The 26,229-nt window shown below is 42.9% G+C and overlaps 2 long non-coding RNA genes across 5 annotated transcripts in view; both read right to left on the reverse strand.

Annotated features, from left to right (window-relative positions):
- The window catches only part of LOC309641426, a 181,599-nt gene that overhangs the window by 127,353 nt on the left and 28,017 nt on the right, over positions 1-26,229 (reverse strand). For 3 of the 4 annotated variants that reach the window (XR_014252600.1, XR_014252601.1, XR_014252602.1), the window contains exon 2: positions 12,595-12,779. This is a non-coding gene — a long non-coding RNA (uncharacterized lncRNA). Of the gene's footprint in view, positions 1-6,286; positions 7,042-8,941; positions 9,052-12,594; positions 12,780-26,229 lie in introns of those variants that run through there. The other variant, XR_014252603.1, reaches the window with a different exon arrangement.
- LOC309641567 lies at positions 17,529-23,433 on the reverse strand. The gene is made up of 2 exons (XR_014252693.1): positions 22,621-23,433; positions 17,529-22,451 (listed from the first exon to the last, which is right to left on the reverse strand). It is a non-coding gene; the product is annotated as an uncharacterized lncRNA (long non-coding RNA).

Here is a 26,229-nt window from a genome sequence, read left to right on the forward strand (position 1 = left end):
CCTGCTCACCCCTTCTTAGCCCAACACTCCACTCTGGACAGCTCCCTCATGGCCCCCCACATTATGGACAAGGGGGCCTACCAGATCCTCCTTAGCCCCTTGAGCTTCTACCCACCTGGCTTGAAGGGCACTGGATTGCAACTGCCTGTCCATCTGACAGCTTCTTCCCACCCTCACCCCAACAGCCTGTAAGATCTTTAAAAGCAGGAACCAGATCTTACTCACTGTTACATCCCCAGAGACTGGTAGGAAGTACATGGTAGGTACTCAATTAGTGTTAGCTGAAACCCTGCCTCTGTCTCTAGAATGTCAGCTCCTTGGGTACAGGGACGATTTTATTTATGTCTTCAGCCTCTGGCGGGAACATCATGGGCACTCTACCAATGTTTGCCGAGTGGCCAAGTCTCTCCACAAGATGCCCTACCCACACTAAGTTACAGGCTTGTGTGTCAATTACTGTGTGCTAATCACCACTGCTAGGCTTTGCAAGGATTAAAAATAAAAACAAAACACTGTTCTTCCCTCCAGAGCTCACAGGAAAATATAGTGGGCAAGACCCAACATAATTATCTATTGATGGCCTCTACAAATGCTTTTCAATGGATTCTACTAGTTATACTTCTCACCAAGAAGTATATCTCACAACAAGAAAGGCTCACGAATAATCCTAATATAGCCACTATTTCTCTCATTCTATCAGTGATGCTCTAGTTCCTACTCTCCGTATGCCTGCTCTGCACCTGCCCACCACCTTCTATGGATAACACCAGGGCTCCGACAACTCCTTTGACAAACCAACAGACCCACTGTGTGTCTAGCATCATCCCTTCCTCCTCTCTTTTGACCTTACTGACACTTTCCCAAGGAGGCCAGAGGGCTTCCCTTCCCCAATCCACTCTTATCTCACTTGGCAGTCCCCAGATGCCCAGAGCACCAGCCCTATCTTCTGAAGCAGAGCTCTGGTAGCAGAAGAAAGGACAGTTGGGGGCAGGAAAGAGGTGTGCACACAACAGTCTCCAGAGCACCCAGACACACCCACTGAAGCGGCAGATACAGCTTTATTTCCTGTATTATGGAGAAAAAAAATTATCAGTCTCCTATTAGGGAGCACATGGTTGGTTGTGTAACTGCATCCTTTACAACCGTTTACCTAATTAGTTTTTTCCAACCAGCCTATTTATCAGCAGATATATTTAAAATTACTGTGAATTGGAGTGAACAGGAGATAAAGGAGGGAATTAACATTTGAGAAGAGGCTACTGTGTGCCAGGCTAGGGCCGTGCTGGGCATCTTTATATGTGCTAGCTCTTTAATCTGCACCAAAACCAGCATACCAACAAAAAGACAATATAGTGCTAGATATTTATCATCTGCATCTCCCAGGGCCTCAGAAAGTTTTAGGTATTCACAAAGCTGATAAGCAGTGTTATCATGATTCGAACACAGTTTCCACAAAACCCGTGCTTTTTACACTACACAAAGTTTTCTGTTATGGAGCAGCTGCTATATGGCAGTCACATGGCCAATGATATTCCATGAATCTTCCCCACGACACTATGGGAAGTGGTTTCATACAGTCATTTTATAAGCAAGGAAACAAGGCTTAGAAAGGTTAGGTACCTTGTCCAAGTCCATATTTACAAGGCGATTTCACATGGAAATCTTAAAAACACCCGCTACCACTCCCCCACCACCCCGCCACACACCACACACACACACACACACACACACACACACACACACACACACACAAGAGAAAAGAATAGCTCCAGCTATGTTAAGCAGGAAAGGATTACAGGGAATTGGGTGCTTACAAAATTGATGGAAGAGTGGGATCTAGGCTGGGCCCCCAGGAATGGCACCCAGAACAACATCAAAATGGTATCTCAACTGCTGTTGAGGCCCCGACCGCCTTAGCCACAACCCAGGATGGAGAAGCTGCCATTATCAGTGTTGGCGCTGCATCAGCCAGGCCTACACCAGCAACATAGTGTAGCAACAAGGCGGCCCCACCTTCATCCCCATTTAACTTGATTCCAATTTGAGCCTCCAGCAAGCACATCTGAATGACACTCTATAATCATACCCAGAACCTGTAAAGGAGGCTGATAAGGTGGATTTTACCTTTGCAGCCTCTGCAGTTCAGGAAGGCACGCAGAGGAAGGAGGGATAGATGCTGAGCGAGTCATTCTACTATATCTGTCATAGTCTGCATTCCCACGGGCCCCCAACGGCTACTGCTGAGAAGCCCCCTTCCGAAGAAGCTAAGGATCAAGTCCTCCTACTCACAAGCACTATGTATGTTGCGTATCTATTGTTTCTAGCTGCTACATAGATCCCACTGTGTGAATCCACCACTTCTTACCTATCCAGTCTGCCAGTGATGGACACCCAAGCTAGCTTTTGGGCTTCCTTGGGAAATTACATAAGACATATGCTTGGTCCTGATGGGCTTTTGAGCTTACATCACCTGATTTCATTTTCATCCACTATAGAATAATAGAATATATAACTATATAAGTATGTATGTATATATGTACGTATATGTAGAATATAGAATAACAATAGGTAACTTCCATGGAGCATTTGTCATGAGTCAGATACTCTTCTAAATGTTGTAACGTACTAATTCACTTAATACAGTCCTCATGGATTGTCATGAAGATTAAGTTAAGCAACACAGGTATCTGGCATTTTATACCAGGGACATAGTGGTGCTCAGTAAGTGACAGTTATTATCACCAAGCACTAGGTCAAGGGAAGGACACCAAGGCCTGTCCATTGTCTGACACAGTCTGGAGTGCACCCCCAGGCAAGATGACTCAGTTTCCCTCTGTGCGCCCACCCTACGGCCTGTGCCACTTAGATTCTAGCCCCCTAAACACAGGTGGACCTGATCTGTTTCTCCAACTCCCCATGAGACTAGGATACCTTTGAGGCAGGGGGTGGGTCTTATTCTTTTCTATACTCTTTTCAACACCTAGCACAGCGACTGGCACATGTAGGCATTCAATCCATCACTGTTGGATGAAGATATTAATGTGTAGGGGAGTTTATGATAGGCCTAAACCTCATAAGAGAAAATCCTTGGGGTGTAGATTCCATAGGTGTTTCAAGGAGTATGGGCTCATTGGCCTTTGAAGGTCAAAAAAGGATATTTCATAATATGCCAGGGAATGTTATTCTCCTAGAGGATGAACTATAGGGAGATACCAAAAACCAGGGCTGTTTCCTACATGCCTGGCAGAAGTTTAGTTGGGGTTGGGATAACAGGGGGAGGCAGCACCTTCCACAATACTGAGGCAGGCCTGCTGTTCTCAGAAATGAACATTTCCTAAAAGGCTTCTTCTCAGATCAGTTGCCAGACTAGGTGCTAGGCTTGCAAACTCAGATGCCTACAGAGGGCAGGCAAAGAACTTAAATGAGTGAGGAGTTCACTGAAGAAAAGAAGCAATGGGGACCATGGACATCTTATCAGCGACAGCTGCTGCTTAATCTTAGCCATTGTTGCCGTGTAGGCTGTGGGTCCAGTGTTAACCAGGTTCTTCTGTTTTTCAAAGAACGCCAGATGATATAGATTTTTATGGGTCTAACTTTTAATGTAAATTTGTAAGTTAAGATGGTCCTCAGGCCTCACATGTTCTCTGAGGAAAGTATAAGCTATTACAGTTATCCAGGAAGAAGTGATCAGGTGCTTACCTAAGGCAGTGGCAATGGGGACAGATAGACCTGGCGGAGGTAGGATAACTAGATTTAACGATTAATTGGATGTAGATGATGAAAGATGTTGTAAAAGACTCTGATGTTTCCAGCCTAAATGACTTAGAGGAAGCCAGTGCCACAGGCAGCTTCATGAAATGGCACAAGAATGGCTCTTGAATCGGACAGAACCAGTTCAAACTCAGCCTTATCACTTACTAACTCTATGACCTTGGGCATGCAGCTTAACCTCTCTGAGCTTCAGTTTATTCATCTATTATATGGGGCTGTCTCCCATATAATTATTTTAGAAATAAAAGCAAAAATTATTTTTATTTTAGAAATAAAAACAAAATAAACAAATGGGACCTAATCAAACTTACAAGCTTTGGCTTGTAAGGAAAGGAAACCATAAACAAAACGAAAGACGACCTGTGGAATGGGAGAAAATATTTGCAAACGATGCAACTGACTAGGGCTTAGTTTCCAAAATATACAAACAGCTTACACAACTCAACAACAAAAAAACAAACAACCCAGTTGAAAAATGGGCAGAAGAACTAGACATTTCTCCAAAGAAGACATACAGATAGCCAACGGGCATATGAAAAGATGCTCAATGTTGCTAATTATTAGAGAAATGCAAATCAAAACTAAAATGAGGTACCACCTCACACCAGTCAGAATGGTCATCATTAAGAAGTCTACAGGGACTTCCCTGGTGGTCCAGTGCATCCAATGCAGGGAGTGTGGGTTTAATCCCTGGTTGGGGAGCTAGGATCCCACATGCCTCTTGGCCAAAAAAAACAAAACATAAAAAAAAACCAGAAGCAATATTGTAAAAAATTCAATAAAGACTTAAAAAAAAAATGGTCCACCTCAAAAAAAAATCTTCAAAAAAAAAAGAAGTCTACAAATAACAAATGCTGGAGAGGGGTGGAGAAAAGGGAACCCTCCTACACTACTGGTGGGAATGTAAGTTGGTACAGCCACTATGGAAAACAGTATGGAGGTTCTTCAGAGAACTAAAAATAGAACTACCATATGATCCAGCAATCCCAGTCCTGGGCATACATCTGGACAAAAATATAATTCAAGAAGATACATACACTCCAGTGTTCATAGCAGCACTATTCACAATAGCCAAGACATGGAAACAACCTCAATGTTCATCGACAGATGAATGGATAAAGAAGATGTGGTACATCTATACAATGGCATACTACTCAGCCATAAAAAAAGAACAAAATAATGCCATTTGCAGCCATGTGGATGGAACTAGAGATTATCATACTAAGTGAAGTAAGTCAGACACAGAAAGACAAAACCATATGATATCACTTATATGTACAATCTAAAATATGACACAAATGAACTTTTATTGAAAGAGAAACATACTCACAGACATAGAGAACAGACTTGTGGCTGCCAAGTGGGGGAGGGTGGGAGAGGGATGGAGTGGGAGTTTGGGATTAGCAGATGCAATAAACCACTAGGTCCTACTATACAGCAAAGGGAACTATATTCAATATTCTATGGTAAACCATAATGGAAAAGAATATGAAAAAAAATTATATATATAACTGAATCACTTTGCTGTACAGCAGAAATTAACACAACATTGTAAATCTACTGTATTTCAATGAAACTAAATAAAAATTGTAAAACTATACGGGGTAATGTTGATATATATGTCATAGAGTTGTTAATAAAGATTAAATAAGATTGTGCATGTAGATTGCTTAGCATAGAACCCGGCACATAATAAGAGCTCAAATGTTTGTCAAATTTATTAGCAACATCTCTTCATTCTACGTACAGTAAAATGAAGTGTTGGGGTTTTTTTGCTTTGTTTTGTTTTTCTTGGTAGTCTGTACTCTTCCCCATCCCCTGATCCAGGAGTATCATGTGACCCAGGCCTGACCAATGAGAACATTACATTCTTCTGGTGATAGTGATTAGTTCAGGGACCAGATCAGATAGTCTGAGAATGGAATCAACATAGTAAGCAGAGTTAAGGGATGAAAGAGAAACCGAGTGCTTCTGGAACATTTGGTTGTCTTCATCATGCCACACCTGAAATCAACTCTATGTCTGGACTTTTCAATTAATATTCCTTTAGATTATGTCATTTGGATTGGATTTTCTAACATGTATCACTAAAAGAATCCTGAGTTTATCACTACAACTACTGTTATTATGACTTTTTAACTTAGATTCCTAATGATTGGCATATCCTTCATAGAATTTAAAGCTGACAGCACTTGGGAAAGCCATCTCCAGCCATGGTCCCCTGGGGATGAGGCCCTGTTCTTGAACACCTCTTAGATGAGAGTGAGAACATGACATGTATCTGAGGTACCCTTAGAAGCTATCCCAAGGTGGGAACCTACCCCCTCACAGCTCAGCAGCACCTACCGAGCTTGAAGTTCAGAAACCCAGTTTGAGGGTGAGGCAACAGGCATGGGGTCACTTCTTCTGTAACTTCTGTGGTTCTTGTCTGGTTTCCAGAGGAGACTCTCAGGTTGGACATTAGCTCGGGAAGCAGAAGTCAGGTGAGATGTAGAGACTAAAGAGAACCCTGGATGTTTGGAGAGAAAACCCTTCATCTTGATCCTCCAGGGATATGGTACCTAGGCCTTACCAGCCTGCTGTCACATCCCATGGGGTCATGAGAGAGGGTGTTACATGTGCAGGGCTCTGGCTGGCATTTGGGAGATACGGGTTTTAGCCCTGTCTCCAAAACACACTAGATGTCTAATCTAGGGACATGCTACTTGCCTCTCTAATCCTTATTTTCCTCATCAAGAAAGCTGGAGAATTTAATAAAATGATATATCTATAGCACTTAGCAGTGTCTGAAACATAGTATGTATGTTCTTAGCAAATACTTTTTTTTTCCTCTCTGAGTCTCAAGTTACTCATCTGTAGAGTAAGGGCAATGAGACTATAAACTCTGGTTACTGGATAATCCATGAGGTTCCTTCCAGCTTGAAAATATTTCAAAACACTCTGGATTTCTTTAGCTTATTTAAACTGAAAAAAAACCATACTGCAAGCTTATCATGATACTATAGAAACATAACCCTTCATCCAAAACTCTTGGTGCCGAAAGCAATTCATAATTATTTAGGATTCTTTATTGAATTCCTCAGTACATAAAAGACTAAAGCAGACATTAGACTGCTCCAAAGATTGTATATAACAGAAAACACCCAGGGAGGTATGGGTACCTCTCCTATGGTGGTTTTGAAATACGTCCGCAAGTTCTGTGATATTCTCTTCTTCAAGAGGTGAAGACTAAATCTCTTCTTGTGTGTGGGGGGGCTGAACTTGGTGATTCTAAGAAACAGGACCAAACAGAAGGGACAGTGTGACACTTTGGAGCCCAGCTCGTAAAACGCATTGTGCTCCCTCCCGCCAAGAGCCGTATGAATGAGCCGCCTTGCAGGAGAGCCCTTCAGTCCAGTCAAGTCTGCAGGTGACTGCGGCCCCAGCAACACCTTGAGCGCGGCCACCCAGGTGAGTCGCTTTGGAATTCCTGACCCACAGAAACTGTGGGATAATAAATATTTGTTGCTTTAAGCCATTAAGTTTGGGGGTAATTTGTTACGTAACTGCTAATAACTAATACAACCCCATAATCAAGCACATTGATAATTTTGCAAGGCGACGTATAAATATTCATAGCAAGTGGTTTAAATAACATCTGCAAATAAACTTACTTCGATTCAGTCAAGTTTGACTGCAAAGTGAGTTGTCCCAAACTTGACTTCTGGTTTTCAGCGCACTTTTATTTTATTTCATTTTATTTTATTTTGTAATGGTAGATGAGAAATTGTGAACAGGGATTACATAATGCAAAACACTTGAGGCGGGGTGGGGGGCAGGGAGGGACACATTTTTCAGTCCCAGTGTGCCTATTAGACAATGACCATGTCAGAAAAATGCCCTGAGTTAATTCTCTTATAAACAAACATTATCAGCCACAAACTGCCTTCCCCACTAAACTGTGTACTCGAATGTATGGACTTTCTCATCTTCACAGACTTTGCAGCCTCAGGGATTTTTAGAGATCATCTAGGCCATAGTTTTCCAAAGTACGATAAAGAGGTCACCCTCATCAGAATTGGGAAGGTTGGGAGAGGTACTTTTAATGCAGATTCTGAGGCCTTAGCCAGGCCTGCTGAGTCAGAATCTCAGACCTAGGAATCATATTAGCTTCACGGTGTTGGGTAAGTTAGCTAACCTCTTTAAACCTGAGTTTCTGCATCTATAAAACGGGGATAATAATACATGCTTCTTAAGATTATTAGGAGGATCAAAGGAAATGGTATAGTAAAGTGTCCAACACAGTGCCTGGTATAAAAATGATTTCTGAATTGAGGTATATAATTAAGGCTATACCTTGATTCCAGGAAGCCCAGGACCAGGGGAATGCATAATATCACCTCCTCTGCCGTACAAGGCGTCAGTGGGGTATAAGAGCTTAAGTATGATAATAGTATTAATAACAGCAACACTATTGTTGAATGTTTAAGTGCCAGGTACTGATCTAAACACTTAGCTAACATTAACTTATTAAATTCTCATAACGATCCTGTGAGGCAGATGCTGCCTTTTGACCCATTTTACAGATGAGGATACTGAGACACAAAGCAGTTAAGTAACAGACTAAAGTTATAGCTTCCAGGTGGCAGAGCCAGGATTTGAACTCAGAGAACCTAAATAGTTTGTAAGAGTAAGATTCAACCAGGTTTGCTCTCCCTAAAATAAAAGAGAAGGGACCCCAAGTCCCAAAGCATCTTCCTTTCTTGATGAATGCCTGCTACTCTGCCTCAGAGCTATAACTGAAGCTGAGATCCCAAGTGAATTGTGGATCCTGGCAAAGCTGGCTCTCATGCTCTTACCAGGAGCATGTTTGGATGAAACAAAGGGAAGCACTGGGCCTAGGGCAGACGGACACTTTCTGGAGAAAGCAGTCCAGGCAGGAAGCCTGGAGGGCCCCCAAGAGTAGCTTAGCTTCTTTTAGCCTGAGCCAACTTCAGCTTTAGAGCCGTCACACAATCCATTTCCTCTGCCCAGAATTCTCCCTGGGCTTCTTTATCCTTCAAGTCCTATCCTTTACATCCTCAGAGAGGCCTTTATCTGATAATTCCATTTGAAATAGATGTCCCGTCCCATCCCCCATTCTCGATTATTCTCTGTAATAGCCCACTCTTTAGTTCCTACCAGCACTTACCATAAATTTTAATGATTTTTAGAAACATTTCATCTGTTTTCTGATCTTCCTCACTGCTTCAGGAGAGCAGGAACCATGTCTGTCTCATTCACCACTGTAAACTTCGGGACCTGATTGTAAACAAGGTGTGGCACATAATTGATTCCATCAGGACTTGTCAAATGCTGGTGAATATGATGAAAAACATGAGTGGATATACTGGCCTTTCCCTCTCCTGCCCACATTGACACCCATTCCTCACCACTTCACCCTACATCTTTCCCTTTGAAGGGAACCGCTGGGCTTGGATAGGGGACAGACCTGCTTTCTGCACCTGTCACTGTTCTCAGCAGAGGATTTCTCCCACTCCCCAGCCCCAGTCTTTATCACAAAGCACCCACATCTTCTGGGAGGAAGGCTGAACCAAGCACAGAAGCGTGACCTGAACAGAGTGGTTCAAAAAACCTACTTAAATATTTTAAAAAGTAACCAGCTTTGGAGCTCCAAAGTCTTCAGTCCTAGAAAGAAAAATTGAATGGATTCAGTGATTTCTACTACAGGGGGCAAGGGTTTTCTTTAAGCTAGAACCAGCATCATTAGCCACTGGACACAATCCACTGAGTGATATCCAAAGTTTAAACCAATTAAGCCACAGCTTCAGATCATGGCTGGAGACAAATGATGGCAGAGAGAAGGCACCAAGGCCCCATCTCACACCCCAGCTGTAGACAATGGATAGTCCTACTGACTTTGGCAAGAAAAAACACTGAAATACATTTGGGGCAGGGCAGTAACTTTTCTGTTGAATGTGTTCTTTCCCTGCAGAGCCCTAAGAAAGTAAAACTGATAACTCGAATGACTTCAAAGTGGCAAATGGTACAATTCACTGAGAAAACCAGGGTTGCACAATCATTAAAACAGCAGAATCTCCCAGAAGGTAATTCCTAGAAATAAAATGCCAACCACAGTACAAGTTGTCAGAAAGTCTTTGGAGCAGGAATTTCCAGCTTGACAGAAACCATCCACATAGTATACTGAGACAAAAGAATAGCATTATCCCAATTCCGTACAATTGCACTGTTACTGAGACTTGGAATTTAACTATTGAACTAAATAATTGCTCTGAAGTTCATTTGACATTTTTAGCTCTGTGACCCTGGGCATGTTACTTGACTTCTCTGGGTCTCTATATCCTATAAAATGGAAATAATTGTAGTACATATTTGCCTCATGCAGTATAAAGACTAAATAAATTATAATATACGTTAAGTGCTTAGTGCAGTGTCTGACACATAGTAAATGCTATGAAAGTGTTGAAAACCAATTATTTTTTGCATATGTTTATATGGTTATTGCAAATATGCTCACAGTGAAGCTTCACACATCTCCATCACATTGAATCCTACTACCAGTTTGTTCTTCCACTTCCATCCTAGAGCAACCTGAGGGCAAGGACTCAGTCTCTTTCTCCATGTATCCTGGTGCCATCAATGATCTGGCAAATAATAAGCATTCAGTTAAGTATTTCTGATGAATAAATAAAGGCATACTACTCTGAGGTTATAAAATGAATATCACACAGTCCTTGCCCTTGAGAGCTCATATCCACTGGGGGAGAAAGACACTAAACAAAACTCCATCATGTAATTGATTAGAATTCTTAAAGAAAACACTGCTGTTAGAATTTGCTTGGGTTGGGGTAACGAGGGAAGAAGGTGATGTATAAACCAACCTCAAAGGAGGAGAGGACTTTTGCCAAGTAAAGGTTGAGTGAAGGAGGTGGCATCTCAACTGAGTTTGAAGGATGAGTAGGAGTTGGCCAGATGAAGAAGGAAAAGAGGACTCCGTGGGCAGATGAAGTAGCATGCATGTGCTTCAGGCTCCTGTGTGGGGAGAGCGTGTGGATCTGTATATGTGTGAGAGAGACATTTCGCTATCGACTGTAAATTCCTGTAGAACAGGGGTCGGCAAGCTTTCTCTATAAGGGGTTAAACAGAAACTATTTTCAGCTTTGTGAACCATCCAGTGTGTCGCAACTACTCAGCTCTGTCACTGTAGCAAGAAATCAGCCGTAGATAATATGTAAACAAATGACGTGGGCAGATTCAGCCCCGGGAGGGCTGGATTTGGCCCATGGGCCCTAGTTTGCCAACTCCGACTACAGAACAAGGAAACTGCCCTCTGGCTTCCCAAGGATACAGTGCATGAAGGTGCCCAACCCACAGGGCTTATGCTAGGGAGCCCTTCACATGATCGGACTTGCTCTTTGCATGGGTTATCAATTGCTGTGCTACAAATTATCTCAGAACTTAGTGGCTGAAATTATCAATATCTATGACAGTTTCTGTAGGTCAGGAAGAAATTTGGGTAGTTCTGGCTCAGAATCGCTTCTGAGGTTGCAGTCAAGGTATCAACCAGGGCTGCAGTTACCTGAGAGCTCTACTGGGGCTGGAGAATCTACTTTCAATAAAAGTAGCTGACAAGTGTGTGCTAGCTTTGGCAGGTGGCCTCAGTTCTTTCCCACATGGGCCCTTCCACATGGCTGCTTGAGTGTCCTCCACAACGTGGTGGCTGACTTCCCCCAGAGCACACAATCCAAGGCACCAAGGTGGAAGTCATGACCTAGCCTAGGAAGTCACACACTGTCACTTTTGCCATATGTTATTTGTCATAAAGACAAACATGGATTCAACATGGGAACATACACTATGCAAGACATGAACACTAGGAGGCAAGGAATACTGAAGGTAACGTTGAGGCTGGCTGCCACACCCTTTCTCCATAACCCACAGTGACATATGCTTCACTCTTCTCTCCCCTCTTTCAGTCAAATGCTATCACAGAAACGTCAGAGAATTTGAATGTCCCAAACCCTTCATATTACCCATAAAAGACAATAAGAAGACCTCTTGGATAATGTGGAGATGTTAAAAAATTAAATAAATCCTGGACTTCACTGGTGGCGCAGTGGTTAAGAATCTGCCGCCAATGCAGGGGAGACGGGTTTGATCCCTGGTCCAGGAAGATTCCACATGCCGCGGAGCAACTAAGCCCGTGAGTGTGCCACAACTACCGAGCCTGCGCTCTAGAGCCCGCGAGCCACAACTACTGAGTCCGCGTGCTGCAGCTACTGAAGTCCACGTACCTAGAGCCCGTGCTCTGCAACAAGAGAAGCCACCACAATGAGAAGCCCGTGCACTGGAACGAAGAGTAGCCCCAGCTCACCGCAACTAGAGAAAGCCCGCACGCAGCAACAAAGATCCAACGCAGCAAAAAAAATAAAAATAAATAAGTAAAATAAATAAATAAATCCTTGCTACATTTACCTAGAGCATGAGAGAGACTAGGGTACAAATACAGGAAGCTCATCTCTGTAATTCTCCCTGAAGGAAATGGCTTATTGGATAAACCATTAGTTGCTCCTCATCAATAAATCTCCACGCCAGTTTCCTCACTCGCCTACAGGTGAGCTGTACGACATAGCCAGATACTTTACTCTTCACCTTCCATAAATGAAGTAGAATCCAGAAACTGCTAAAAATTTTACCTAGAAACACAGCTTACTGTTCCCCAAACCCAGTGGGGCTACTTGGGGAAACAGGCTGAACAACTCCATTTCTATCAAACTATTCGGGACTTAGGGTTCTAACACTTTAGAATTGACAAGACCTTACCATTTTTTTCCAGCCTCCAACTTGGTCCAGCACGCCTTTCCCCTGCACTCCTGACCAACAGCCTTTCTGCTTCTGTTCACAGGTATCACAGGTCCTTTTTGGCTAGGCAGGGCCTGGGGAGAAGCTAGGTGGCCTCTCTGCAGAGTATCTCTTCAACTGGTGCACGGAGGCTCTGTGCTTTGTGACTGGGGGAAAAGAGAGTTTTATTTATTTTGCTTGTCCAGGTGACAGAGAACGTTGAGAGAGAAGTAAAGGTGACAGGGAGGGACAGGATATTGTATTAATTTGACCCAAATCTAACTGTTGGACTTCTCTGAAACCCTATAACCAAGAAGATGAGGGCCAGAAGCTGAGAGAGACATCTTGTTGTTGAGAGATAGAAGACTCTGGCCAAAAGTAGTGTTTCTTGGGGACTCATATGACAAACTGTGGCACAGAAGTGGGACCATTCTCCACAGCTCTCAGGACCCAGTGACACACAGGATGCTGAGCCCGAGGGACCAGGGTGCATTGTGAGGAAGCAGACACTGGCACAGACATTGGTACACACAGGGGTGCTGAGCCCAAGGGGCCAGGGTGCATTGTGAGGAAGCAGACACTGGCACAGACATTGGTGTTCTAACAATTAGTATAGTTGGCAGAGGCAGGAGCAAGTCTGCCTAAATAGTGTCAAGAGCTAAGATGTCACCAAGAGGGAAGCCACAGTGTATGACAGGTGCTCGTACCATATGCACTAGGTTGTAGGTGGAGGTAGGTACTCCATGGGGACTCCTGGAAATGACCCAGGCACCTCTGGATGAGGGGGAGAAACTCCTATAATTCGACATGTAGGGGCCTATAGTCATATCTTGGGGTATTCATATAAATGTGCCTTCACTATAGTAGTTAAGATCATGGATTTTGGAGCCAGACTACCTGGGTTTGAGTCACAGTGTGGCCCTGGGCAAGTTACTGAACCTCTCTGAGCCTTTTTTTCCTCATCGGTAAATTGGAGATAATAATATACTACTTCGGAAGGTTGTTGTGACTATTCCAGGAATTACATATGTAAAGTACTTAGAACAGTGCCACCATAATAACCACCACATAATGGTTGAAAAAATTTTTTTGTTCTCACAAGTTGGTGATGCCAGGAACAAACTTGTTAAATAGACTTCCTGGGATGAAACTTATCTCCTCCACTATAAAGACTGTTGCTTGTTGGAAAATTCTAGTTATTAAAATTCTTTCTGTTAAGGCAACTTTCCTCCTTGCAACTTCTCCACTTTGGTTTCAGTTTTTCTCTGAGCTATTCCAGAATAAACCTGTCTCGTGGTAACAGCTCACTGAGACACCTCTCAGGATCTCCCTGAGTTTTCTCTTCGACATGCTGAGCAGCCCCAGATCTTTCAACCATTTCCCAGAAACCTGGCCCCCAGGTCCCTCTCCATCCCAGAGGCATGCCTCTGAATGCACTGCAGATCACCAGCATTGGGGAGGGCTGTGGACTCCAAGCAGACAGCCTGGGGACTGTCTCTAGGAGACCCCCCCCTCACATGAACACATGTTCCTCATAGGAAAAAATGTCAGATGAACCCAACCGTTTCAAATTAATTTTGTTTGGGAGAGCAAAGGAAAGGGAATTTCCAAACAGGGCCAAGGTCTTCGTCAAAGCTGTTCCTCTAAGATAGAGATGGACAACTGGCTGCCTGGAGAGGGGCCAGCTGGGAAGTGTAACCCCGTCCAGGGACGTGGGCCAGCGCTGGCTCCTCCTCTCGGGAGGTGAGAAGGAAAAGCTGGTTTCCTCAGTAGAGATAAGCACGGAGTGTGTGCTCCAGGAATAAATAAAACTTCTTGTGCCTGGCACGGCCCGTAACTCCTGCCCCCAGCTGAGACGTATGCCTCTCTCACCCCACTTTCACTGTCCGAAGCCCTGGAGAGCAGTTGTCTGCCCCCCACTCCAGGGCAGGAGGCTGCCAGCACATTTCCGGGTTGCACTGGCTCATGACTTTTCTAAATGATTTTCTTTTATGGGCCTGAGGGGTAGAAGAACAGGAGGTAGGAGGGAAAACATCATTTTGGTCTCAATCAGACTATTTTCTGAAGAATGACATTGAAACTGTCTTCAGTTGCTTTGTGGTTGGCAATATTTCATAAGGATTATGCCCAAGGACAGTTTTGGAAATAAGGCCTCCTCATTTCTTTTTTTAAAAAGTTCCCCCTATTATAAAAGTAAGGCCTGCTCATCAAAGGGGGAAAAAAGTTATCAACCACAGTTCAACAATCCAAAGGCAACCTTCATTAACACTTTAGTGCATCTCTTGCCATAATTTGTCAGAACATATTATCTCTTTTCCAAATAATTATAATCGTAGTTTACAAAACACGATCTCAAATCATTCACACATTTTATGAACATTTCTTCTATTATTATATACTTTACACAAATGTGTTTTTTAAGTTTTATTAAGATGTAATTCATATACCATATGAATTTAAATTTGCCCATTTAAAGTATATAGTTCAGTGGTATTTAGCATACACAGAATTGTGCAACCATCACCATAATCAATTTGTGAACATTTTTATTACCCCAAGAAGAAACCTTGTGCCATTAGCAGTCATTCCCCATCCCCAGCCCTACCCCAACCCCAGCCTTAGGCATCCACTCTTTCTGTCTCTATAGATTTGCCAATTCTAGACGTTTCATGTAAGTGGAATTATACAATATATGGTCTGTTGTGACTGTCTTCTCTCACCTAGCATAATTTTTTAAAGGCTCATCCATGTTATAGCATGTATCAATACTTCATTCCTTTTTATTGCCAAATAATATTCTATTATATGGATATGCTACATTTTATCAGTTTGTCACCTGATGGACATTTGTGTTGTCTCCACTTTTTAACTATTATGAGTAATGCTGCTGTGAACATTTGTGTACAAGTATATGTTTTTATTTCTCTTGGGTATATACCTAGGAGTGGAATTGCTGGGTCATATGGTAACTCTATGTTTAACCTTTTGTGGAACTGACAATAGTGTTTGCCAAATTGGCTGCATCATTTTACATTCCCAGAAGCAGTGTATGAGGGTTCTAATTTCTCCACATCCTTGTCAGCACTTGATACTATTTGTCTTTCTTAGTGTAACCATCCTAGTAGGTATAAAATGGTATCTCATTATGGTTTTGATTTGCATTTCCCCAATGGCGAGTGATGTTACAATGGAATACTACTCAGCCATAAAAAAACCCAAAATAATACCATTTGCAGCAACATGGATGCAACTAGAGATTATCATACTAAATGAAGTAAGTCAGAGAGAGAAAGACAAATACCATATGATATCACTTAAATGTGGAATCTAAAACATGGTACAAATGAACCTATCTATAAAACAGAAACAGACTCACAGACATAGAGAAAGACTGGTGGTTGCCAAGGGGGAGGCGGGTGGGAGAGGGAAGAACTGGGAGTTTGGGATTAGCAGATGTAAACTACTATATATAGGATGGATAAACAACAAGGTCCTACTGTATAGTACAGGGAACTATATTCAATATCCTGTGATAAACCATAATGGAAAAGAATATAAAAAAAGCATGTCTCTATGTGTATAACTGAGTCACTTTACTGTACAGCAGAGATTGGCACAGCAGTGTAAATCAACTATGCTTCAATTAAAAAAAAAAGAGAAATGCAAATCAAAACTACAATGAGGTACCACCTCACACTGGTCAGAACGGCCATCTTTAAAAAGTCTACAAATAACAAATGCTGGAGAGGGTGTGAGGAAAAGGGAACCCTCCTATACTGTTGGAGGGAATGTAAATTTGTGCAGCCACTATGGAAAACAGTATGGAAGTTCCTCAAAAAACTAAAAATAACGTTGCCATATGATCCAGCAATCACACTCCTGGGCATATATCTGGACAAAACTATAATTCGAAAAGATACATGCACCTCTATGTTCATAGCAGCACTATTTACAATAGCCAAGACATGGAAACAACCTAAATGTCCATCAACAGATGAATGGATAAAGAAGATGTGGTACATCTATACAATGGAATAGCACTCACCCATAAAAAAGAATGAAATAATGCCATTTGCAGCAACATGAATAGACCTAGAGATTATCCTACTAAGTGAAGTAAGTCAGAAAGAAAAAGACAAATACCATATGATATCACTTATATGTGGAATCTAAAATATGACACAAAAGAACTTATCTGTGAAACAGAAACAGACTCACAGACATAGAGAACAGACTTGTGGTTGCCAAGGGGGAGAAGGGTAGGAGAGGGAAGAACTGGGAGTTTGGGATAAGCAGATGCAAACTATTATATATAGAAAGGATAAACAAAAAGGTCCTACTGTATAGCACAGGGAACTATATTCAATATCCTATAATAAACCATAATTGAAAGGAATATGATAAAGAATATATATATATATGTATAACTGAATCACTTTCCTGTACAGCAGAAATTAACATAACATTGTAAATCAACTATACTTCAATAAAATAAATTTTAAAAAATAAAACAAAATAAAGATGTTTGACTACATTGCTTTCTCAATAGTTTTTATTGGTTTACACTCCTTTCAGCAGCATATAGTTGGCCCTCTGTATCCACAGAGTCAACCAACCTTGTATCAAAAATATTCAGGAAAAAACAAATTCCAGGAAGTTCCAAAATGCAAAACTTGATCTGCTGCACACTGGCAACGATTTACATAGCATTTACAGGCATACTTCCAAGATATTTTGAGTTTGGTTCCAGACCATGGCAATAAAGCAAATATCACAATAAAGCAAGTCACATGAATTTTTTTGGTTTCCCAGTACATATAAAAGTGATGTTTACACTGTCCTGTAGTCTATTAAGTGTGCAATAGCAGTATATCTAAAAAAGTACATACCTTAATTTAAAAGGACTTTATTGTTAAAAAAAATGTTATCATCTGAGCCTTCAGCAAGTTGTAATCTTTTTGCAATAGTAACATCAAAGATCACTGATCACAGATCACCATAACAAATATAATAATAATGAAAAAATGTGAAATCTTGCAAGAATTACCAAAATGTGATGCAGAGACAGGAAGTGAGCAAATGCTTTTAGAAAAATGGCACCGACAGGTTGCTCGACACAGGGTTGCTACAAACCTTCAATTTGTAAAAAACACAGTATCTGTGGAGCAGGATAAAACAAAACTCAGTAAAATGAGGGGTATGTCTGTACATTGTACTTATAACTATTTACAAAGCATTTACATTGTATTAGGTATTATAAGTAATCCAGAGATGATTTAAAGTATAGGGGAGGATGTGCATGGGTTATGTGCAAATACTATGCCACTCTATATAAGGGACTTGAGATTTTCATATCTGTGGGGTTCCTGGGGCAAATCCCCCCCACGGATACTGAGGAAGGACTATATAAGGACTGTATAAGAAAGCCCTCATTTTGTCATAATTGCAAGGGAATTTGTATTTTTTAAAAATTTTTGCTAACTTGATTGGCACACATTTTTTTCACTAATTTGTTTTCTAGTTGCATTTCTTACTCTGAATTTTCTGATTCTGTCCTTTCCCACATTTAAGTGTTTTTCTTGCTGCCTTGTTTGAACTCCTTTTATAGCCCATCTAATTGTTTGGCTCCCTATCATTCATTACCCTGTAGCATACTGATCAAAAATTCTTGCTGGATCACTTGAATCTTCTGCCTCCATAGTGAGAACTTGCAAAGACTTAAGTTAGTTTTTTTTAATGTTTTAGCATCTTTTTACCAGCTGCTTCCACTCCTGGCAGTGCTCATCCTGCAAAACTTCTTATAGTTGCACCATAACATTTTTGTTTCTTTGCTTTCTCTTGAAAATGGTCCTTTGCTTTCTCCTGAAAACTTACCAGTCCTGTGTTCCACCCCCTCAAAGCTCTTTTGGTTGGCTCATTAATTAATTTAACTGTGCAAATAATATAGTTATGTAGGATAAAGCATTCTGCATACATTACTTCACATTGGCTCACATAAACACTAAGAGATAGTTATCACTATAATTCCTGAGACTGGAAACCTGAAGCACAGAGAGATTTAGTAACTTTTTCAAAGCCACACAGCTAGTAAGTGGTTGAGCTGGATTTTGACCCCAAGCCCTCAGACTCCAGAGCCACTGGGGTGGTCAACTAGTTTATCTGATCCATGAAATTACATCAAGGGAAAGTGGATGAATAGGGCCTGGTGTTACCATCCCAGGTCAAAATGTACATTTTCATAGTGACCTCAACCCAAAGTTATGACTAGTTTTGGGCACCATGACAAGACAGGTACAAGGTAGAGGAGCTATTTTAGGGTCAGATGCCATTGTTTCCCTTTCTCAGAGCACACTGTTTTGTTCTATATGGTATCTGAGCTAAATATGTACAGTCCTGGCACAGAGTAAGTGCTCAAGAAACATTGGTTTTCTCTCCCTGCTTCCTTGGCCCCCAAGAGATGCCCTATCATCATCAGTGCAGAACTTTGGTGACAGATGATCAACTTCACTCTTAGAGTAATAATAAAAGCTGCCCTCTGAATGCAGTCTATTGCCAGGCACTGGCCTAAGCAATTCATATACACACCACCACATAAACTCATGTCAATCTCACCACATGCCTGAGAAGTCACTCCTTAAAACCATGGTCAAATGACATGTTAAAACATCTGGAAAGATGATCCTTTTCCATATATATCAGGTCATGTTACTGCTCTTCTGCTCAAACCCCCAGTGGCTTCTCAACTCATTTAGAGTAAAACTTAAAGGTTTTACATGGAGTAATGTTCCTTCTTACTTTTCCTCAAACATTCATTCAAAGCATACCTTCCACATTAGGGTCATTGCATCTGCTGTTCCTCCCACCTGGAATCTGCTTCTCTACACTTAGTTCATGTTTCAGCTCAAACATCACCTTCTCAGAGGGGCCTTCTTTGACCACCCCTTCTAAATTGCTTCTCTCCACCCCTCATACCCCTTACTCTGTTTTGTTCATTGCACTTGCTACCTGGCATCCATATTTATTTATTATCTGTTTCACTCAACTAGATTCTAGGTACATAAGAAAAGGAACTCTGTCTTTGTTCACGCCTGTACTTATTCCCCAGAGCCTTGAGTCACACATTGCAGGTACTCAAAAAAGTACTTGTGGAAGGAAGGAAGGAAGAAAGGAAGGGAGGGAGGGAGGAAGGAAGGAAGGAAGGAAGGAAGGAAGGAAGGAAAGAACTGTTAATATCCCCATTTCATAGACGAGGACTCAGAGAGGTTAAGTAACTTGCTCAAGGTCACACAACTAATTAAGTGGCAAGACAGAGATCTAAGACTTCAACTCTTAACCACTACATGGTTCTGTCACTAAATATCACCTCACACATACACGAGTATTGGAGAGCTTATTTGCAATATTGGGTGATTTTTTAAAAAAGAGGCCTAAGTAAATGTTATTTATAGATTACTTGCTTTAAAAAAAAAAAAAGGAAAAAGAAAACACAGAAAGAACCAAAAAGCAACATACACATTCTGGGTGAAAACACAAAGTTAGAAGTGCTTGAATATTTTAGTTGGCTATGGTTTAGTACTTTATTTTAACTCCTTCTCCTATGTACACTCAAAAGGCATGGAATAATTCTGTCTGTGACATAGGGCAGTCGCTGCAAATGCTGTGGGCATTGGGCTTATCTAGAAGGCCACAGTCCAGGCATCTTCTCAGAATGCTGACCTATTCCTTTTATTTAGCCAAGGTAACATAATCCTTTAGACATCCAATTTGTAGGTCAGCTGTAATGGGGGTGGGAAGTTGGAGGCCGGGTATTATCCTTCTTCACTCTTTTCAGTTTTTAGTAAACAAAAAAGTGAAATACTATGTCTGAAATACATAAACCAGAGCGCACAAGTGCTAGAAAGCCCTTTAGGGAGCATCTGGTCTACCCTCTCATTCTCCAGATGAGGAACATAAGTCCCTTGGAGGTGGATTTCTACATATATAATAATTCTGCTTGACATTTGCTTTCAAAGTTAGCATGGCATTATGCCAAATGAACCCAAAAGCTGAGAATATATGGCCAAAAAAGTCCATGTGTTTCTTCAGGAACTCATTGAATCATGACATCAGTTTTCTTCTCAAGTCTCTAAAATCTGAGTCTCACTAAAAATGATCTCACACCTCAACCGGGAATAAATCTGTGGGACTGTTAATCTCAAACTGGCCAAATATTGGCACTCTTCCTGTATCCTGGACCACATCTGATTTAACCCACCAATCTTCGTTGAGCTCCATCTCTGTTCAAGGGTGCTGACCATGTACTACAGATATGAAGGCTTGGTCTTCAGCCAGGCCAGAATTAAAGTCTAAGGATGGGGTCTATGTGACTGCAGTAAGATCCTCTGCACAGGGAACTTGTTAGCTTCGATGGCCAGAGACAAGTCTGAACAATTTATTTTCTTTTCTTCTTTTTTTCCCCTATTTTATTATTGTTTTATTTCCTACTGTTCCTTTTCTTCCTTCCTGATAGTAAAATAAATGCATGTTTGTGGACTTCCCTGGTGGCACAGTGGTTAAGAATCTGCCTGCCAATGCAGGGGACACAGGTTCGATCCCTGGTCTGGGAAGATTCCACATGCCGCGGAGCAACTAAGCCCGTGTGCCACAACTACTGAGCCTGTGCTCTAGAGCCCGCAAGCCACAACTAGGGAGCCTGCGTGCTGCAACTACTGAAGCCCACGCACCTAGAGCCCGTGCTCTGCAACAGGAGAAGCCACCGCAATGAGAAGCCTGCGCACTGCAATGAAGAGTAGCCCCCACTCGCCGCAACTAGAGAAAGCCCATGCACAGCAACGAAGACCTAACACATCCAAAAAAAATTTTTTTTTAAAGTATGTTTTATGCAAAAAAAAATCTGGAAAGAACAATTAAGTATTGACATTATATTTATAATTCCAAACACTGGAAACACTTTCATGTGTGGCACTTAGACCATTAATTGAGAAAACAAGGCTGTTTGTGAGAAACATGGAACCTCAGATTTGACATCATCAATCAGAACCTCCTCCACATCTCCCAAGGGCCCATACTGAGAAAGAATCTTGGTGTGGGTAGTTGAGTTCATGATGGGAAATTTTTTGTAACTGAGATCCTGAAAGTAAACTGCATCAGAAGGTTACCTTGAGATTGCAATGCTGGTGAAGGAGAAATGAAGGTTAAGGCTATGGTAGGAGCATCATGATTAAGCCCCTTGAGGTTTTGGAGCTTGACTCCTGGGTTAGAATCCTATCTCTATTACTTTAGGCAGGCAGGTTACTCAACCCCTCAGAGTCTCCTCTATAAAAATGGAGATCAAGATCCCTTCTCTGAAGGAAAATTGTGAGGGTCTCATGAGACGGGCCTATAGAGACCTTAGCGCAGAGTCAAGCCCATGGTGTGTCCTCACTCAGCATGAGCCGCTCTTGTATGTTGGCCTTCAGTGCAGTGCCATGGCAACCAGAACTAAAGGAAGAGTCAGAAGAAGTTGGCTCCCTGCTCTGAATCATCCACATTGTCACAGGGGCTCTGCCCGCAGCCTCGTGGTAGGTGGTTCATAGAACTCTGGCTAGGACCAGGCACAACCTGCCCATTGCTCCGGGCCTGGGGAGCCAGGGCAGCAGCTGCCAGGGATGCAAAGTATCTCTTCAGGTTGCCAGAGTCACTCCCTCCTTCACTCCAGCATGTTGTCCAGCATGAAATCTGGTGAAAATGAGGAGTCTGGACCACCAAAGGAGCAGGAGGAATGGAGGCCCAGAGGAACAATCTGAAGCCTGAGAAGGGGGTCGTGTGGAGTCACGGAAGTGACTCCCAGGTCCATTGCCCTAGTGATGGGGGCAGGAAAGGAAAACGAAGTCAGTTTGCTGGTTCCTATGACAGGAAAGGGAACTCCCCAAGTGAGAGGCCTGGGGAAATCGACTTAGGAAATTAGACAGGGCTTAATTTGTTAAACCATTGGAAGGATAGAGATACTGGGAAAGGGCTTCCAGGTACCTTGGGAGAGGGGACGGTGGGTGGCACATCCTCTGCAGGGAGAGATTCAGATAAATACACTTCTTCGGTTGTCTGTTTTTCAGGGGAAAGGAAAAACACACGCATCCTCTCCTCCATAATAAGAGGTTTGGTCTGTGCTTCTCTCTGACTTCCTCACAAACAACCACAGGGAGCAGACAGACTCCTCAGATTACTCTTGACCTTGGGAGCTGACCCTTAGAAATGCATTCTACTTCAAGATCTGAAAAAACAAAACAAAACAAAACCCAAAAACCTCTTGTGGAAAACGGCTTATTTCTGTTGGGGCCCTGTTTCCCTTCTCTAATTCACTGCCGCTCCACAGTTAAGATCACTTTAATAAACACACACACACACACACACACACACACACACACCAGGCCATTCCTCTTCTAATTAAAGCACTTCACAGCTTCCCACTATCCTAGATTAAAATCCAAATGGCAAGCTGTGGACAATAATGTCTCCCATGATCTGGCCCTTGCCCACCTCTCAGACCTCATCCGCACCACTCTCTGGGTGTTCATTATTTCCAGTTACCCTGGTCTTGGTCTTCTTCCAGGCTTATTCCCACTTAGGGCCTTTGCACCAGCTGGTCTCTGTATCTGAAGTGCTCTTCCCCCTGATTTTGTCATGGCTGACTCCTTCTTGCCTTTCACATCCCACTCAAATGTCACCTTCTCGAGAAGAACTTCCTGAACCACACAGTCCAAATCTGAATCCGTACACACTCCATCACTTGCCAGCACTTAATCACTTTCTGGCCTCTTTCTTGTGTACTTGCTCCTTGATTGTTGTTGTCACTCCTACAGGGACATAAACCCCATGATCACAAGGCTTTAGCTTTCCTATTCATCACTATCCACAGAGTCTAGAGTCTTGCCTGACACACAGCCAAGCTCAATACCTAATTATAAACCAGAAGAATAAAGCTCATACCTCCCTACACTTTCCCCCATTGCCATCTTTGATGACAACACCTGATTCCTTCTCATCTCCCACCTACACCACCCAGATACCAGAGCCTTATTTTGGCCTTCATCCTCATACTCTGGGGCTCCTGCTCAACCATCACCAGCTTGGAACCCCTCTGATCTCTTTAAAATTCTACATCTTCCAAGTGTCCTTTACCCCACCTCCACTAAAGCAGGAATTCCAGCTGTTCAACCCTTCCCAAATCCCCAAGCCCATCAGCTTCCTTTCAACTTGACTCCCTGCACAGACTTTTGGCATCATGGCTAAAAACACAGGGTGGCGGCCACACCAGTGACTGGGGTTTGAGGTTTGTTGTGAGGATTAAATGAGCTCAGCACAAGGCCTGGCACATCCTAAGTGTTCAATCAACATTAGTCGGTCTTGTTACTACCAGTACCATAATTAAAGTTTCTTCTTTGCCTCTGCCTCCTACTGTTTCTTCTCCCCCACCCTTACTCCTACTTGGTTAGTTTTACTCTGTTTGGTTCATTTATGAGTTGAAGTTGGGACCTGGCCAGGTCTTCTTGCTGGCAGTGCATAGTTCTGACTGGATAGAACCAGCTCGGTGCAGGTTGGAGAAGAGCTAAGAGCTTTCCAGACTCCCTAGGAACCTTGTACACCAGCCTTTGGGCTTCAGGCTCTGGCTGTCTGGTGTCCATGGGTGGGCTTCTAAAGCTGTTGGAAGTGGGGAGCAGAGGCCCTCTGAGTAGGGTATGTTGGAGGGATGTTCATCCATGTTTTCACTTATTAGATGCTTAAGAAGCCAGCTTCTACCCTTTGGGGTTATCAACTCAGGGTTTATTACAACCCCTTCAGTTTTTTAGCCTTTCTTGTTCAAGGTCTCAGGCATCTGGAGAGGCAATCCTTGGAAACGATCACGAGTAATTCCTGGCCTGATTCCCTGTATGGTGTGGGGTGGAGTTAGTGCAAACAGGGGAAGCTGCCCATGTCTTCTGGCTATAGTTCTATGACCCAGGCAAACTGAAATTATGAAACCCTTTCTTTGCCTCTCCTCAGATATGTCTCAGGCCTCAACTGTGGGGAATTTTTCATTTGAGGAAATCCAATTTATTTCAGGATGGTTAAAAGTGGTCACTTACCAGATTCTCAAATATTTGCAAGAAGGAACTCAGAAATGGATATGACTAGAGACCCTGCTGCTATGAGGGACTGGCAAGTCTGGAGTAACCAGGGTGGCCTTATAAAATTAACTAAATTATTTCCACAAATGCCCTCAGCACATTGTATGTGCCAGATACTGTGCTAGATGCTGGAGATGCAGGGGTGAGCAAGGCAGGCCCAGTCCCTGCCCTCCTAGAGCTCAGAGTGTACGGACAAGGATTATACAGTGTGAGAGATGCTACTGCCAGAGGAGAGGTACAGGGTGACTTATCTGGGAGCACATGAGAAAGGATGCTTAACCCAGACTCGAAGCACCGGGCTCAGGGAGGGCTACTTGGAGGACAACATGATGCTCCAGGTGAGGCTTAAAGGATGAATGAGTCACCCAGATGGCAGGAGGGGAGGCGAGGTTAAAGGGGAAGTGTTTCAGGCAAAGCCCAGAGCATGTGCAAAGGAAGACAAGAGAGGGCATGGTGCACTGCAGGAACCGAGAAGTAGTCGGGTAGGGCTCCACTGCCAGAGGTTCTGATTTATTTGGTCTTGGATTAAGCCCAGCATTGGGTATTTTTAAAAGCTTCCCAGGTGACTTTCAGTGTAGCCAGGATTGAGAACTGCTGGACTGGAACATGGGATGAAAGGGAGGGAGTGGTGAGAGGTGAGGCTGGAGATGTGAGCTCGGCCAGATCACACAGAACCTGGAAGACCGTGTCAAGGGACTTGAGTTTTCTTCTCTGAGTGCTGGGAGGCTATTTAAACATTCAAGCAAGGGAACAAATGGCATGATCAGACTTGCAGACTTCAGAACATCCCTGTTGTGGAATAAAGATTAGAGGGGGCAGGAATAGAAGAAAACCAGTTGAGAGGCTCTTGCAAGAATTGAAGCAGGGCTTTCCTGGTGGCACAGTGGTTAAGAATCCGCCTACCAGTGCAGGGGACACAGGTTCGAGCCCTGGTCCGGGAAGATCCCACATGCCGCGGAGCAACTAAGCCCATGCGCCACCACTACCGAGCCTGCACTCTAGAGCCCGTGAGCCACAACTACTGAGCCCGTGTGCCACAACTACTGAAGCCTGCTTGTCTAGAGCCCATGCTCCGCAACAAAGAGAAGCCACCACAATGAGAAGCCCACACACTGCAACAAAGAGTAGCCCCCGCTCGCCACAACTAGAGAAAGCCCGCACGCAGCAATGAAGACCCAACACAGCCAAAAATAAATAAATAAATAAATTTATTAAAAAAATAAAGAATTGAAGCAAAATATAATCATAAGCTGAGTTAGGTGAGTGGCAGCAGGGATGGATGGAGGCAGATGAATTTCAGAGATTTAAGGAGTAGAACTACTAGGGCTTGATCAAAGAGGGCTGTGGGAGGGAGAAGTCAAGGGCATCTCTTTGTTTGGACAGTCGGGTGGATGGAGTATCATCCCCTAGGATAGGGCTCGCCAGAGGGCAAGCACCAGGAGAGAAGAAGCTGATGTGTGGATGGGTGGGTGAG

Source organism: Balaenoptera physalus (assembly GCF_965194825.1).
Source record: "Balaenoptera physalus genome assembly, chromosome: 1".
NCBI classification, from domain to species: domain Eukaryota; kingdom Metazoa; phylum Chordata; class Mammalia; order Artiodactyla; family Balaenopteridae; genus Balaenoptera; species Balaenoptera physalus.